Source organism: Caretta caretta, chromosome 11 (assembly GCF_965140235.1).
Source record: "Caretta caretta isolate rCarCar2 chromosome 11, rCarCar1.hap1, whole genome shotgun sequence".
Lineage (NCBI taxonomy): Eukaryota > Metazoa > Chordata > Testudines > Cheloniidae > Caretta > Caretta caretta.
Genome location: NC_134216.1, coordinates 45,867,947 through 45,873,946, shown reverse-complemented (window position 1 = coordinate 45,873,946; position 6,000 = coordinate 45,867,947). Strand labels below are relative to the sequence as shown.

At 47.3% G+C, this 6,000-nt stretch overlaps 1 protein-coding gene across 9 annotated transcripts in view; it reads left to right on the top strand.

Moving 5' to 3' along the window:
• The first annotated feature begins 515 nt into the window (after positions 1 to 515).
• The window catches only part of SESTD1 (SEC14 and spectrin domain containing 1), a 122,680-nt gene continuing 117,195 nt past the window's right edge, over positions 516 to 6,000 (top strand). For 2 of the 9 annotated variants that reach the window (XM_048869552.2, XM_048869554.2), the window contains exons 1-2: positions 1,235 to 1,512; positions 4,729 to 4,807. The gene's annotated coding sequence lies outside the window, so the exon portion shown is untranslated. Of the gene's footprint in view, positions 538 to 857; positions 1,005 to 1,233; positions 1,513 to 1,694; positions 1,823 to 4,728; positions 4,808 to 5,591; positions 5,700 to 6,000 lie in introns of those variants that run through there. The other 7 variants (XM_048869551.2, XM_048869549.2, XM_048869556.2 and 4 more) reach the window with 7 other exon arrangements.

Sequence of the window (6,000 nt, the reverse complement as noted above, 5' to 3'; positions counted from 1 at the left end):
ATTTTTGAGGGGTCCTGAAGCTCATGCCTTACATCTTAAAAAGTGGCTGAAAGAATATTTAAAAATGTTTGTAAATAAGAACAATTGCTTCAACTGTAATATTCTGTATGACAAGTTTCAGCCTTGTTAATTTTTATAATATAAAATATAAAGCTCTCAAAAAACAGGGAGAACAACAGAAGTGCTGACACAGTATGAACAGCACCACTAGCTAACCCATTGTCTGTTCTGCCTCCAGTCCATCCATATGCTGGAAATGTACAATGGCCCCATCTTAATCATTAGGAAACAGTGATATTTATTATTGTGACTTTTTATACTCTGGGTTTTGTTGGTGAATACTGTAAATCATAACCTGTCCTCACTGAAGGAAGCTTGCAAGGTAACAAACACAATGCTTTTGGGGGTGGAGTCTGGGTTTTATTTCAAGGGTGTCAGTGATACTTTCCCACACCAAAGCAGAATCATAGAAATGTAGGACTGGAAGGGACCTCCAGAGGTAATCGAGTCCAGCCCCTTGTGCTGTGGCAGGATCAGGTAGAAATGTTCTTGGGGCCCAGTATCCTATGTTTTATGTATCTCTTTACTGTTGTCTAGGCAAGGAGTACAGGATAGGGCCTCTTGTTGGCCTAGTATTGTGTTTGGGATTTTCATTTTGTTTTTGTTGTTTCTCTCTGAGGAAGTTCTAAAGTGTCCATCTTCATAGATGTCACACTGAATTGTTTGTTATTATACATGTAACCGTGCAGATTGCCAGGGGTGGGCACTTAATACATAAAATACTAGTACTGTTTTATCCTTAACAGCAGGGTCAGGCATTGTTCTTCTTTCTCCGGTGATTAAGAGGTTAAAGACAGGAAGAAGGCAGTAAGAGCACCCAGGGGAGGCCACTCTCTTTTCAGAATTAGATGAATACTGTATCTGATGCTGATCCTACACCGTGAGGGCAGAAGGGAGGGTTCAGTGTGGATGAGTGCCTGATGGTACCAAGTGGGGGAAATCTGGTGAGTGCTTGATCCTACCCGGTGGGGGTAGGCTGGGGGAGGGAAGAGAAGAAAATCTGGGTAAGTGCCTGATGTTACCTAGTAGGGGCGGCTAATGTGGCCATTTGGGTGAGTGCCTGATGCTACCAGCTGGGGGCAATAGGGTGATATGGGGGGCGGGGGGGTGCCTGCTGCTCCTACCCGCTAAGGTTGAGTGGAGGGGGGGGCTTGGCTAGGGCATTGTTTCCCTTCTGGGTGGGGCTTGTTGTTGCCGGCTCTCTGCTGACCCTGCCCCAAACCAGCTGCAGCACCGGCTAAGGGGAGGGGGAAATAATGTAGCTCCTGCTCCCCTTCCCTGCACGCCGGGTCCTCGGGCTGCCGCAGCAGAGCCGGGCTGGGGCTGGGCTCGCCGGCTGCCCTCCTGCCGCGATCGCTCGGCGCTGCCTGCTCGTGGGGCTCTGCCGCCAGGCCCGGGGGAGCGAGTCGCTGGGAAGTGGGTCAGTGGGGCCGCCGCCCTCCGCCCGCCCAGGTGAGTCGCCGGGGTGGGGACTCGTCCCCTGGCTGCGCGGGCTGCGGCCACGGGCTCGCCGCCGGCGGGCGGGGGTGGAGCGGCGTGGAGAGCAGGCCCTGCGGCCTGACTGGGCTTTGTTCCCCGGGCTGAGGCGGCGGGGCTGGGCTCCCTACTCCAGCCGCGGGGGAGGGATCGTGCTCCACCAGCAGAGCAGCCCCGCTCCCTAGGGGCGGGAGCAGCGAGTCCGGGGTCCCCGCCCCAGGCTCCCCGCCGGGACGGGACGAGCCCCCTCAGCGCCGCCTCAGGGTCCGTTCAACCCCCGCCACAGGTTCGAGGACTGTGGGGGGGTGCGCCGGGCCGTGGGGCTGGGGGAAGCGCCTGGCGCTGCGCGGGCTCCCCCGGCGCTGCTGCTGCGGCTGCGGCTGCCCTTTGTGTTGTCAAGCGCCGAGGCGGCGGCGGTGGAGGGACCCCGGGGCCCTTCCCGCTGCTTTGCCCGAGCACCCGGCGCCGTTCTCCTCCCCGGCCCGCCTTGCTGTGTGCGCTGCACGGCTCTGTACCCTGCCACTGCCGGGTAGACTTTGCATGGGAGAAAAGATGGTGGTTTTGGCAGAGGGAAGGCTCTTTGGGAAGAGACAAGGCTCCGGAGGGAAGGAGCCAGCATCCCTGGGTGCAGAGATGTTTGGTTTATTATGGGTTTTGTTTTTTTTTCCACTGTGCCTGTTGTGTACAGCTGTTGGTATAAGTGTAATGAGGAGGCTCTGCTGGTCTTGGAACAATCACTGTGGGGTCAGTGCCTTGGCATCCCATCCTGCTGGCTTCTGGAAGCTAAACCAGGAGCTATGGTTGCCGTTTCTTTGATTTTGACAGGTCCATTGTCTTGCAATTCTGCCTTTCCCCCCTTCTGATTGTACTGCATTGTGCTGCCCATTGAGAGGTTTATAGAGAGGTGGTGAGCCAGAAATGTGTGGGAAGGACATATTCTAAAGCACTCTCTTCCGAGTATTGTGTGTGCCCGGAGGAAGCTCTCTGGTGGCAATCTTATGAATGGAGACAATCACTGAAACACAACCCTCTCTTTTTTAAATGAGCAAAAATTTGTGTTGCTCATGTGGACCCACGAAATGGCACAAGACTGAGTCAGTGGGCAATTTTGTCAGCTCTTTTGTGATCTCTCCTCCCCAACCCTTAAGAAAATATAGTTGGTCATTGCACTCCCAAAAATGCAAGTGTTCTAATGATATCTGAAAAGGTGAAATGTTGACTTGGTTCACATTAAAATGTGTTATGATTTAATGAATATTTATTTCCCTTTCCCCCTCCTTGTCGCATTACATTTAAGGTATACACTGTTTGCCATACACCATTATTGTGTAGGAGAGGAGCAACTCCACAGGCAAAGCCATATTGCTCTTCTTACACTCTAGTGAGGACTCTCCTTTTAAACTGAATAATTTATTTTCTAGCTCCCAGCTGGCATTGTCAACCCTGAGCAGTCATTATTGTGAAAAGAAAAAGGGAGGGGGGAAGGGTGACCTCAGAGTGAAACGGACAAAAGTTTGGTTGGAGAGGCCTAATTCAGGAATGGAGGTGCCAACCATGAGAGAGAAAAAAAGAACTGTAGACAGCTGGAATATAAAATTTCTCTGCAGTGATGGATGTGCAGAGTCTGCAGAATCCTGCAGAGAATGAGGGGAATCTGTATTGCAATGTACTGCCTCCTGCAGAATCACATAAAAACAGCCCTTGCCAGCTGGCTTGCAAAAACATTATTGATCACAGTCTTGGAAATACAAACATCCTGTCTGTTTGTGTTACATTATGAGTAGGAAACTTTCCCTGAAGACTGGGGTGGCCTAAGTCGTCATTTCTTGCTGAATCAAAAGTTTCATTTAAGAAAATGAAGCTTTTGATTCCAAATAGTTGTGAAGATAACCTTCATTGCATGAACTAAGGTAGTGCTGCCTTCCTGAGTTTGTAGACAGGGTGTTCCAGCACCTGCCTTTGTTGTGGTGCAAAACTTTCCTAAACAGGGGAAATAGAGTGAAAGGCTAATTTCATTGTTGTTCAGTTCTTGGCAGCTTCTGTGAAATAGACAAGAAGCAGGTCAATTTCAGTTGTCTACTGCTTGGGAAAGCTATGAGCAGCAGCAGGGGGGGCACTGGAGATATTCTTTGGAAAGGGGAGCCAAAAAAACAGTGGTAGAGAACCCCAACACAATCCTCACACAAACAGTCAGGAGTCTTCAGGGTAGGGAGGAAAACTTTCCCCCTCCAGCTGCAAAAAGTAGGCTGGGGAAACCTATACTTCATATAGAACAGGTAGAGCCTCTGAGCGGGGACAAAACCCAGCACTGTCCTAGGAATCCCACCATCCACCCTTTTTTGAGCAGCTTAGGTGGGGGGGGGGGCATTACTGCTGCCCCTGGATCTGTAGAAGTGTGTACTTGCATTCCCTGCATCTGCCTTAGTCATCTGACTAGAATGTGTCAAGTAAATTTTTTTTTTCAAGCCTTGCTATGAGAGAAGTTGATGTTGCATTTGGATGTATGAGAAATCTAAGGAGCTTATTTAGATTAATCACTGGCCTTGTGTCTAGGTATGGCAAATAAAAATCCATGCTGCTTCTCTCTTTCTGTGCATGTGGTGGTACACCACCACCACCATAAGACACTGCCTATAATATTGAAGTATTTGTCAACGCTTTACTTTTTTATTTGAAAGCAGGATCTTCTGATGCCTTGTGTCCAACATAAATGTTGAGTGGAATTTGTAATAATCAAGTTTATTTTAAGGCAATGACTGGTCCAGTTTATAGTCACATCTCTTCTCTTTTCTTCCCCACACTGTTCCGTCTTTGCTTTGCTATGTTCTTTCTTTGGGGCGATCAAATTTCATGCTCTCTGAGGATCACCTCTAGCTGAAAATGTACTATGAGAACAGTGGTTCTCATTGCTTTTCCACTGCTTCCGGTACTGCCTCAGGAGCATAGCCTGCTAACTGTAAGCAATGCTGATCTCTACCATATGTTTTGGTACAAACCATGTGATTCCTGCAATTCCATAGTCAACTTAAATCCCTGACTTAAACATGTATGAATATATAATAGAAACTTTGCCCCCTCCCATTGTGAAAGTGTGACATTATATAAATCCTCGTAACAAGGTTTCTAAATGATACTGTATATCAAAAGCTACTAAAAAGTATGTTCAAATTAAACTTTCATTTAAATCCACAGAACCCAGGAAGCTCTGAGTAAAAGCTCAAAACTACGTCATTAACACATCCCATTGTATCTGGATACTGCAGCACATATGGTAAGTACTAATGTAATATCCATTTGTTTGATTCAGAAATTTGATAATTAAAATCTTCATTCAAAAGTTGTGTAGTTCCCACCCATGTTAGAATACAGGGCATCAGAACATATCCAGGCAATGGATGTAGCTGGAGAATTAAGAAAGGTATCTCAGCTGCAATTCAGAACTTCCTTATGGAGGTTTTATTGAGTCTACATGTTCTTGAGTTTTGTGGAACATATTTTCAAACAGTGGCATTTTTAAAAACCAAACTTCAGATATGTAGCGTATGTTGTATAGTTCAGTTTTAACATCTTAGTTCATTTGATTTGTATAGTGACCTTCATAGAAAAGTTTCCCATAGAAAAGTGCTGTTAGTGATTAGTCTCCACAGTACATGTGAATACAATGATGGTTACAGTATCTAATCCTGGTACTGAAGTATCTTAAAATATTTTAGGACTGAGGGTGAACGAATACAGAGAAAATAGGATGGGAGGTTTGTGAATTTTACTAGAGAGAGGAAGTTGATATGGGGAGTGTAGGGGAGAGGATTTGAAAAGCATCAGGGAGATGCATGGAGAGAAGCAGGAAGACTGTTTCAGAAGGGAAAGGTGTGGGTTAACCTGTGCGTAGACATGGAGATGGGGAGCTACAAATAGAAGAATCTGGTGTTGAAACTGTCCTCTCTGTAGACTAAATTAATGGAAGACTTTGAAGTGAGGAGAAACTTATACTGGATTCTAAAATGGACAAGGAAGCAAGAGCAGATGAATATGGGGTGCTGTTTTCCTGTTTCTAGGTGAGAAGATGAGCTTCTGCATTGTGGACAAGTTGACGTTTGGAACATTGCGACATAAGGAATCCATAAAGAAGGAAATAACAGTAGTTAAGACAAGAGGAGATGAAGGTATGAATTGGAAGATGAGTGGCTGAAATAGTGCTTGATGTAAGAGTGCTGTAGAAGCGATAGATGGATTTATAGACCTAGGAGAGGTAGGAGGCAAATGAGAATTCAGAGTCAATTAAACCAGTGGTGGGCAACTTGCGGCCTGTGGGCGGCATACGGCCCATCAGGGTAACCTGCTGGCGGGCCACTGGACAGCTTGTTTACATTTGCATGGCCACCCGCAGCTCCCGGTGGCTGCGGTTCGCTGTTCCTGTCCAATGGGAGCTGTGGGAAGTGGCGGCCAGCACGTCTCTATGGCCCG